The sequence below is a fragment of the Chelonoidis abingdonii genome, chromosome 14, assembly GCF_003597395.2.
Source record: "Chelonoidis abingdonii isolate Lonesome George chromosome 14, CheloAbing_2.0, whole genome shotgun sequence".
Lineage (NCBI taxonomy): Eukaryota > Metazoa > Chordata > Testudines > Testudinidae > Chelonoidis > Chelonoidis abingdonii.
This window is the reverse complement of record NC_133782.1, coordinates 21,351,768-21,363,397: the sequence shown is the minus strand read 5'-3', so window position 1 is coordinate 21,363,397 and position 11,630 is coordinate 21,351,768.

The window sequence follows — 11,630 nt, the reverse complement described above, 5'->3', positions numbered from 1 at the left end:
GAGAAATAGCAAGTCTACAGGGCTCATCTCTGGTCAACTAAAAGACACTCAAGATAGCTTCAATTCATAGTAAAGCCCTTCAGTGTAATACTCTTTTAAGATCAACCAGACAAATCTAAATCAAGCAGATCAGTCAAGCGGCCAATGTGAGGTAGGGTAGCCAAGATCATCATAGAAGAGAGAGGCTTCCAGCAAGACTTCACTTAATGCATAATCTTGTCAACACCACTTTGCATTGGTAATTGGAAAGTAGCTCGGGATATTCTGCCTCCCAAATCCTTATACCCAGTCCCAGGGTTATACGCAGAACCCTGAGGCAATCTGCTTCTACACTGAAAGGATTTCGGAGTCACTAGCCGCAAGGCTCTACATTTAGAGCCTGCTGCTCTATTCTATAGCTGCCATCCTCTTCCCCACCCCCATCCTAAAGTTGGACAGATCTATCTCAGCAGCATTCTGAAACTGCTAGGTATGACTGGTGAAGTGGTCCCAGACAAACAGAAGATATCTTGATCTTGATCTCTTTGATTGTAGAAGTTTCCGCCCTAAGCAATGGTATCACAAAATCCCTGGGCAGACTAGCAGAAAAGCGATTTCATTTCCCAGCACTGAAAAAGTTAATTGTCCCAAGTCTGTGCCTTACTTTTAATTGCTTTTATCATTTTAAGATACAGTAAACATCAGTTCACTTATGGCCAATGCAGACTGCACAGACATACAAAACTAGCAAACTAGCAATGGAGGCGTCTATGCTAGAGAAATTGTTGGCAGCTTCGCTTTTGTTTTCAGGAGAATTTCCACTAACCACTCCCACCCCACTGTCAGTCAACTTCTTGGTCCAATCTATGCTACCGAGTTAGGTCAACATAAAAAAATTAATTTTTCTAGGAACTCTCTTTGCGTGGCCTCTGCCATGTGATTTTGGATGCTCTCATTCAGAAGTGAAGTGGCCTTAGTTCACCATAGCTCAGTCTTCCTTAAAGGCCACTTCACTTCTGAATGAGAGCGTCCACATGGGTTAAATGCGCTTTAACTTATGCACACTAACTTCACACCTTTAGTTAATTTGTCTCAACCTTTGTGAGTGCCCCAGTGAAGACAAGCAGTCGGATGAAGGGAAACCTCTCTTTGTAGTGAAGAACTCAGCCCAGAAAAGGAAATGGCGCTTTAACCCCCAAGGTATTTTTTAAGTTATCTGGGAACCATCTTCAATGTAACTGGGAAGACGCTGAGCACAAGTTGTTAGACTGAGCTGTACGGTTATAAATTGCTAACATTTCGGCACAGGTAAGTATTCTTGACCCAAGTGTCTGTATCAACCCACAAAAAAACACAGAGGCCAGATTTGCAAAATGGTTCAGCACCTGAAGCACCTAAAAGAAATGACTGGGAATTTCAATGTGACTGCAGCACCCAATGGCTCCCATAACTTAATAATGTCTGAAAACCTCACCACTTCATATAGGTGTCTCAATAGCAGCTGTGCTCCTTTGACCATCTGACTCCAACTGTGAGGGCTGAGCAGCAGGTCTGAAAATCTGGCCCCTGGTCCAGTTCCGTGTGGGGCGACAGCCATTCATAAGCACTTCAGAAGTTTGACTTTAGCCATCCGTCGGCATGTTGTAGTGAATGCCAGATGAGGAAGTTATTGTCATTCCCTGGATATTTTCCATTACATGGCAGCCGCTTCTCCTGTAAGTGCAGGTTGTCTCATGAAAACAGATAGAGATCTAGGTGCTAATAAACTCACTGCCCTCCAATAGTCTCCATCTCTGGGCTTAAATCTGGCCCTGAGGATCCAGCCAATCGATCTGAGACAGGATTAGACAATATAACGCCTCGCTCCTGTAAAGCACTTTTCATCAGTAAATCTCAAAACATTTTACCAAGGAGATCAATATTATTATCCCCATTTTACAGACTGGGAAACTGGGAGCAACACAAACATGAAATGACTTGCCTAAAGATACTCCATATGTCAATGAGAGGAAGAGAACCCAGGTCTCCTGAATCCCATCCAGTGCTCTATTCATTAGGCAGCACTGCCTCCTCCGATGTCTGGCAAGCCATTGACGTTTGATGCAAGGAGAAAAAAAATGAGCAAAAGCACCATAGGAAAGCAGCAGAATAAACCCCAGAAAGAAAATGCTAGGTAGAGGTAAGTGCAGGAGAGACCATCATTTCATCTCTCCTGTACCACACATAGGTATTTCTCCTGCCATTTGCAATCTACTTGGAGGCCACTCAGGAGTCTGGCCACCAAATTTAAAACTTAAGGAAGAGTCTAATAAATTGACAAATGCTTCTCCATTTGAGAACATGAGACTCCGCACGCTTTGCTATGGGTGTGTGTAGTGGGTCTGGATGGTAGGAGGGAAGACGATTTACAGGTCACCTTCAAAATTATTCAAATTCCTCCACATAATTTTTCCAGTGAGACTACAACAGAGTTACACAAAAAACAAAAGCTTTAATGCCTCTTATATACACACTCTCTTCAACAAGTTTTGGCCCAAAGAAGCATTCTTTGCCTTCCATCTAAGGTATTTATACGGCACATGTTACCATATCATCTGAGCACCTCGCAATTTGTAATGTAGTCATTCTTACAAGGACAGCGCTATTATCCCAGTTTTACAGGTGGGGAACTGAGGCACAGAGAGACTAAGTGACTCAGCCAAGGTCACACAGGAAGTCTGTGGCACAGCAGACAATTGAACCCAGGCCTCCCAAGTTCCCTAGACAATGGATCTCCTTTTCGAGGGAAATATCAGAGGCAATTCTATTCATCCTCAGTTTCCACATCAAAGCACTAAGTAACAAAAGAGTATCCCAAACTGAACAGGCATAGACTAAATTATCAAAATTTTTCTCCTGTCCAACCTAATGTGCCAGTAACGGTGTTTTAGTGAAAATGTTTCTTTTAAAAAAAATTCAATTGCAATGTTGTTGGTGTGACAATATGAACGACTCCTTCGGTACAGCAGACAGAAGAAATGCAAAAGAATGTGCAGGGTGCTGGAACAATTTGTATAGTGGGGGTGCTGAGAGACATTGAACCAAATTGTAAACCCCATACAGGATGGAAACCACTTCAAGCCAGGAGGTGTGGCAGCACCCCTTGTTCCTTTTACCTTTTATAAAACTTTAGCTCATGGTGGGAGATGGGCAGGGCATTGTTTTGTTTTGGAGGGTTGCCTTTTCTAAGCAAGAACATGACAGAACAGTTCATAAGTTTAATCTTGGCATTATATCTTCATTTATAAATATGTACATTCACTAAAGAGAATATGATCATGTCAATAGCAGGCCAGACTTCAATAACTCTGCATCTCACTGGCCGTTTGAACATACCCTTATCTTGAATGTATGCATAACTATGGTATTGACATGCACAAACTATGTGTGTAAACATACAGAGTTATAGAAAAAAGCTTGATAAATACATTTTATTCTTGACCTTTTAGCCCCTAAAGGAAGTTTGTCTGCAAGCTGCAACTACTGAGTTATGAAGAAGCAAGCACTCAGGCTCCAAACGGTACCCTCCTCCATTCATGGAAATTAGCGACAGAAATCTCTACTAACTGCTGCTGACTACAAATGCACATTACAAACTCAGGGGAGCATCTTCAGCCCTCCTGCGTGGATGAGTTACAACAGATGACACTGGGTGTTTAAAAAAACATCACAACAGCTGAGGATGACCCAACTATTTCTGTGAACATCTTAAGGATACAGGTAATTTTGTAAATGATAGAAGTGCTGGGCAATAGATTTAGAAAAGCCCATATAAGACATCATTGTGTATTAGCATAACATAGGATACATGGTGAAAAGTCAAAATAACCAAGTTGGGTCTTGCCAAGAAACTTCTGCAGTGTTTTGACCACCAGTGGCCTAGCATTTTACTAATTATTTTTTTCACGTTTTGTATAAGTTATTTAATTTGCCAGTATGCTACTACCCCTGTATCTCAAGCAGATTTTTCAAAAGGTAACTGAAATGTCTGCTTTTGTTGGCATGCATTGCAAGGGAAATCTCACCTGTGTTGCTAGTTGGAAAAACCTGGAGAGTATTATGGACACACACATTGTATGTGTAGGCTTGAGGACAGATAAAAAGAGGGAAATATCCAACACCTTGTGGTCCGTTCCGGGAACAGCTCTGCAGTTTTAAGGGGATGGTTATGACAGGCAATGAATTTATTCCGCATTGTTTCAAACCCACCATCTTTTTAAAGATCACCAAGATTCATTTTTATTTTTTAAGGAAAAGCAAAATGTAGTCTCCAGTAAGATTGTATTTTTAAAAATAGGTTTCATTCCTAGTTGGTAAGTGTGCGGCCAGCACATTCTCACCAAAAGCAAAATGATGTTTCTGTCCTTTATACCTGGCAAAACACCATTCCGATGCAGCTGTTTAACTAACAGAATACTAGCACTTTTGGTTAGCAGCCTAATAGGTATAACGGCAGTCCCTGGTCCACTTATGTGTCATAGGTCCTCACAAATAAAGTATGGCGTCACTCTTACTCATTTCCCCCCATTGCAACTGAAGAGCAAATTCCGTGTTTCAGCCAGAGCAGCCTACGTCCAGGCTTTCAGTCAAGGATCCAATTACACACTCTGAAAGTATCACAGGATTTTAACATCAGATGTCATATTGTAATTATGATGCCACAGTTTGATAAAGATGAATATAGGTCATCCCGTCACAAGAGCGATCTCAACAACTTCCACAGCTATGCCTCAAATAGGGCATGAGTAATCCAACTGAACTGGTAACCATGGGCCTACTAATACGTTGCTTGGGGACCAAGCTGTAAGATATAGCACTAGAAAAGAAACCCAAAATCAAATGTTTTCGACTCCCACTTATTATTTCTGTTACAGTAGCACCGAGAAGACCAGGGCTGCATTGTGCCAGGTGCTGTATAGACACTGTGTGAAAGACAATCCTTCTCCCAAAGAACCTACACTGTAAATAGACAAGACCGATGGGAGTGAGGAAAAAGGGGGATGAAGTGACTTGACAAGGTCACAAAGCAGGGTCAGTGGCAGAGCCAGGATTAGAACCCACATCTCCTGACTCCCAATCCAACAGCCCATCTACTAGACCACACTACCTCTGACTCGCTATTAATTTGCCTGTAGATAACAAAATAATGATGGCTTTCAAATAGTTCAGTTTCACCTCAGGCATCACTGCTGCTCTTGTTTTGCTTGTTTACAATGTGCACATGCATCATCACCCTGAACAATCCCATTTGTTAGTACAACCCTCTGGAATGTTTGGTACTTTAAAATGGGCAGGTCTAACCTGCAGTGTTAGTCACACCAATATGAGAAATCAGATTAACAGTAGAGAAAGCACAACTAAAAGAAATGGAATGGATATCCAAGCCAGCTCCGTTCCTTTCACTCTTTAATACAGGTGTTGGAAGAGGAGACTAAGCAAGACTGCCAAACTGAATTTTATAATAACTAGAACTAGAAAATAATAATTTATCTCAGAGCCAAGCTATGCACTTTTAAACTCTATTCCTAGGAACAGGTGTTGAGAACTAAGGTTTGCTCAAAAGAAGGTTCGCCCAGCATGTTTTCCCATGACTTCAATAAATCCTGCAGACCTTCTGGGCTTTGTACACAACGAGACTATTTAAATCTAGTGTGGGGAAGAATTAGCTCATGCAAAACGCAAATAAACTTGTTTCACATTTGTAACCTAAGAGAAAAATATAAAGCAGGCTGAATGCATATTAATACATACATGCTAGTATAATCCTTTGAAAACAGAAAGAAATTATAACAAACTATTACTTTTTGTGAAAAATAGCAGAGTTCTAAGAGCACGGACACCAATAGTTTATTTCCTTAAAGCTGCTTAATGCAAGAAACCCACCATGTGGCAAAGCAGGCTTGTCATCAGGCAGAGAGGATGACATGTTCCTACAATGCCTCTGAGCTATCTTTATGAATAAATGCATAAGTAGCTAACAATGTTGTTTTCTGCAAACGTAACACAAAGGAAGCCACTCGGGTCACATGAACTCTTTCCATACAAGTCATCCAACTAGATTTTTCATTATTCAGTGGAGAATACCAGGAGATGTACACATGGCTTAAAAATGTGTCTGATAGGTCCCACCCTAAACAATTCACCACCACAAACAAAATTAATAATGGTTGTGTTAAGCTGCAAAGGAATGTTATCCCATGACTATTGCCAGCTCTGCTGTTTATAAGGTAGGACAATTCAAAGTATGTACACGAGGGTACCAAAGTTCACTGTATTTGCAGGATCACTAGTGTAAGGTGTTTGGGAATTTGATACACACATAATGGGTCAAAAATCTAGTCAGGCAAACTTTAAGAGGACTGATAAGGGCTGCAGCTGCATCCCAATGTATCATTCACTAAAATCATTGAATACTACAGGGCCGATTAATTTATCTTTAAGGAGAGAAATTGTTAACAGTCTAGTTTTAGAGCGTGTCAGGAAAGCGATAGATTCAATAACAATATCAGCCTACCTGCAATGCTCCTAACAAGGAAATAGCTTCCTAAAATAGCATGTGGGCTATCTGTCCTGACTGGGTGGTGAAGGGCAGATAGGGTGGAAACGTTCACAGCATTTCAAAATCCCCCAATGGCGGCAGGAGATGGTTATTTGTTGCGTGAATGAGTTTAGGCTGAACAAGTCAGGCTGCTGGCTTACATTTGCTCATAGACGTTTAACAATAAATTTAATAGATTCTGCTTTTATGCATCGGAGAGATTCTGCTTTGCTTCAACAGAGGACTGTTCACTAAAGCTCTGCAATACTGAGACAGAAAACAAAGTGCAATTATTGGCTCAGGCCTCTTATCTGTGGCTTGGCCAAATACAGGTAGGAGCAGTGTTGATAGACTCAAAGACTTTAAGGCCAGAAGGGACCATATGATCATCTAGTCTGACCTCTTGCACACGGCAGGCCACGGAACCTCACCCGTCCACTCTCGCAATAGGCCTATAGCCTGCGCAGCTGAACTACTGAAGTCCTCGAATCTTGATTTAAAGACTTAAAGTTACGGTTGCTGTAGTATAATCTCGAGGGGTATTTTTGGAGGTGGGGTTGGGCAGGGAGTGGAAGAGAGAGGACTGATAAGTAAGTGGCTGTGTTAAAATCATCCCATAGAGGAGCCTCCAACACTCCCCAAATACATCTTTAGATCCCACTCTGTGCCCTTGCTCGTGATGCAGAATCTGCACTCAGCTGCCTGCAGCCCCAGTGCCAAGAAGGATTCATGAACAACACAGCCGAATAACGTGTATGCATTTGAAGCTAACTTTGTCCTGTCAATAGATACAAATTTAGGGGCAAAGCCTTTCCCCAAGCTCCCTTGCGAGCACAACCAGTGTGGCTGCATTAGGGCTCTGGCCCCTGGGTGGAGTGTAGCACAGCATCCCTTTGCTGAGTGCTAACATACAGGCCACAGGAGCCGCATGCGCCACTGCGTGAAAAGGCAGGAAGGGGAGTGCAGAGTCCTCTCTGAGCGCCTATACCTCAATAAAAGAACGTGGCTGGCCCAGGTCAGCTGACTCAGGCTGTGGTGCTAACAACTGAAGCGCAGATGTTTTGGCTCGGGCTGGAGCCTGGCCTCTGAAACCCCACGAAGGGGAAGCCTGGCCTCCAGCCCGAGTCTGAACGCCTACACTCCTATTGTTAGCTACGCAGCCCAAGCCCCAACAGCCCGAGTCAATTGACCCAGGCTGCGACTCAGTGCCGCAGGTTTATTTATTGCAATGTAGACGTACCCAAATGTTTCAGCCACTGGGTTACATTAGCTTCCAAGGGAGCATCTCCCAGCAACTCTATGGCCCGGAAGTAGGACTCATTCTCCCTCTGCCTTTCATTTTCCTTCTTGCCAGGACCTCAGAACGGGCGCCCAGGCCAGTGACTGGGCATTTCAGTATCTCATTCAGTTACGAATTCAGAATATATACATACCCTCTAAAATTAATACAGAGCTACTCAATTTTCACTCTAATGCAAGAAAAGGGATGTAGATTGAAATACGCCATGTTTCTCTGTTCAAACGAACCCTATGCATTCACACATGGTTTTATGTTAACGTGTTTAGACACACAAACTATAAAATTCCAAAACTGCTACTTGCCTGTAAAATGTATTGCTTTCCAGCTCTTCCTCCTTACTTGTATGCATTGTTCAAGTGGCAATAGTCCCTTCACTGCAGTCAAGATTCAGGGCTCTAAGAAACAAGAGAAAATATTATCCCAAAATTTACTACTGTGATTCCAAAGGGAAATATGACCTTCTTCTTATAAATAATAATACAAATACAAACTAGCCTGGAGTTTGAGCTGATTGCGCAAGTCACTACACATTCACAATGCCTTCTGCCCATATATAGACTGAAGTATAAGCAAAGTACCCAATAATGTCTCCTTTAATTTCTCATTTAATTAGAAAGGAGTCCTATTTATTTAAAGTCAGTTTAATAAAATGGATTAGTTTCTGAGCACTCAGCTAGGTACCAAGATTTTCAAAACTGCATACAGCAAGATGAATATGAACCGTAAAATGACAATGCAGCAGCTACAACAACACTAGTTATCTGTAGCTGTTCAGTTAGTTTCCCAAAGTAGCTGAGAGCCATAAAGATTAACCAGCCAGGAACATGTTTAAAGTAGCGATCCCAGCAGCCTAACCAACAGGGCTGCAGCCTGTAGCTAAATATAAACCTGCAGTTTTACTTTTAGCTTTGTGCTTTCTCTCCCTGCTCCATTTTCCTCAGCTGCTGTCCAGTCCCATACGCTCCCTGCCATAAACAGTAAACTCAGCCCAAGATATTTCATAATTTGTAAACATATCCTTATAGAGGGATCAATGACCAAATTGAGGATTGGAACGAAATAGATAAAATTACATGTAAAAACTGTCCTAGAAAAAGGTGTGCTAAAAGTCATATCAGGATAGGAAACCAGAAAACCACACTAGAATTTACCAGGAAGGAAAATTCACACTTGCTAATTGCTAAAGCTTTGGGGGTGGGGGAAACTGTCAGCAGCCTGGCTAGTTTCCTAGTATTTAACGTATCTGTTGCAACCTCCACTAGAAAGCCCCAGCAAAGTTACTACAATCCAAAGCACCTCTGTCTTCTGCAGCAGGCAGCTGTTCCCAGCCACAAGTCCCTTGCCAAATCTGTGCTGTTTATTAAGCTGCTTCTTTCAGGTTAGGATCTGCTGAAGCTCTGAACTACTTGGTTTTGATCAGAGAAATGTATTTGATGAAGTGTAACAGTCATTTTTCCATCAAGACGACCAGTGCAGAAATGTGTGTAAAGTGGCAGTGGAGGGGATTTCCCATTTATTGTATGTTAGAAGCTGCCACTAGCACCCCCACATTATCAAAAGCGGACAGCACACGAATACAGTTAGAAACAAACAGGAGCCAAATTATCTGTGTAGATCTGGGAAGATTGATCATTCAGACCCTATATGTGACAATATGATTAGATGGTCTGTGGATTTTTAAGCATATTAATTCATTATCCATACTATTCACAAAACAACCCGTGTATGGAATCAGACATCTCCCTTTCAATAGCATGGAGTCACTTACGGTGTCCTAGTCATTTGATAGCATATCAATGGCCTTTTTCAGTTTAAATACAGAACCATGTATTGTAGAATTAAAAAAAACTTACCCATTTCTTCAAAGGGTATTAAGCAGCCCACAGAAACATACTCTACACCTATCCCTTTATCAACAGCAACTTACGTTCCTGCTCTTAAAAGCAAAATGATTTCTCTACTGCAGTTATTCTCTGTAAAGCTTGTTTGATGCCACCATTCCTGTGATCGTATGACTCCAACTTAGACGTGGAAGTTACTTTCACTGTATCTAAGGCCTCCTCTCCACCCACTCCAACTCACAGGGTTCGGATGACTGTTTGGTAACTATAACAGCAAAGAGCAGTTTGTGATGTCATAGAAACCTTTTTGAAGGCACATCAGTTTCCTGGGCTGTACTTCATGGGCTAGATTTTTTCAAAGGTATGTGTGCACATGCATTCAGTAGTTTTCAACCAGGGGTACACATACCCCTGGGATTATGCAGATGTCTTCCAGGGGCTACATCAACTCATCTAGATATTTGCCTAGTTTTACAACTGGCTACATAAAAAGCATTAGTGAAGTCAGTGCAAACTAAAATTTCATACAGACTGACTTGTGCATACTGCTCTATACATTATACACTGAAATGTAAGTACAAAATTTATATTCCAATCGATTTCTTTTATAATTATATGGTAAAAATGTGATTCAGCAATATTTCAGTGATAGTGTGCTGAGACACTTTTGAATTTTTATGTCTGATTTTGTAAGCAGGTAGTTTTTAAGTGAGGTGAAACTTAGGGGTACACAAGACAAATCAGACTCCTGAAGGGGGTACAGGAATCTGGAAAAGTTGAAAGCCAGTGTATTAGAGCATAGATCATGACCTGTGCACACAAAAATGGACAAGCATTTTGTAAGTCTACCCCTATATCTGACAGTCACAAAAGTAACACAAGGGGGTGGGATAGCTCAGTGGGTTGAGCATATTGGTCTGCTAAACCCAGGGTTGTGAGTTCAAGCCTTAAAGGGGCCATTTAGGAATCTGGGGCAAAAATCTGTCTGGGGATTAGTCCTGTTTTGAGCAGGGGGTTGGATTAGATGACCTCCTGAGATCTCTTCTAACCCTCATATTCTATGAACAAGTCAGGGGGAACCCACTTTAAACTCTTTCCAAATGCCTTTCCTGCCTACATACTTTTTTTTATCAAATGTTTATTTTTAACCAGTTAGACTTCAACACACTTTGGGAATGAGCAAATGTTGAATGTCAGAACCTTGACATAACAGAAGACAAAATTTTATATGCCAGAAAAAGTTTCATGTGAATAACAAGAGACAAATACTAGACTGCTGATCAAGTGCTTTTTATTCTAGTAGCCTGCATATAAGGATTCTGTAACAACAAGCACAAGGTTGAAAATCTTATAGGCAGCTTATGTGTAATTCTTTCTGTGATAGTAGCAATTAAATAGATCCATAGTTTTCACAGATCCAAGCTTATCTTTACAATTATTCACTGTCCATTTATTGTACAGAATATCAATACCAGTCTGGGTCCAGTTCACCTGCAGACAATAACCATGTGGCCAGATTTTAAGAAGTGATTAGTGATTTTGAATGCCTGGATTTTTGGGTGCCCAAATTAAGAAAAGGAGCCACATATTCAGAGAGTCGGTGCTTAGCACTTTCTGAAAATAAGGTACCTTTTAAGGGGTCTCAATTTCGAGGCACCAAAAATTTGAAGCCTCCCAAATCACTAGTCACTTTTGTAATGTTTAGACCCCAATATTCAAATATGGCAGCGTGAACCCTTACCCAGCATGCTTATAAAACAGTACAGGCCAGTTCTTGATAGAAATACAGAACCCCAGGTAAAAAAAGAGGGACCTTTGCTGCTGCTGTGACAGCTAAACACCCTCTTGGAGAGTCTGGGCTAAAACTGCAGGCATGTGAGCAGTGTGTGACAATGACCAACAGTGAAACTGTCCACACAAAGTATCGTCGAAC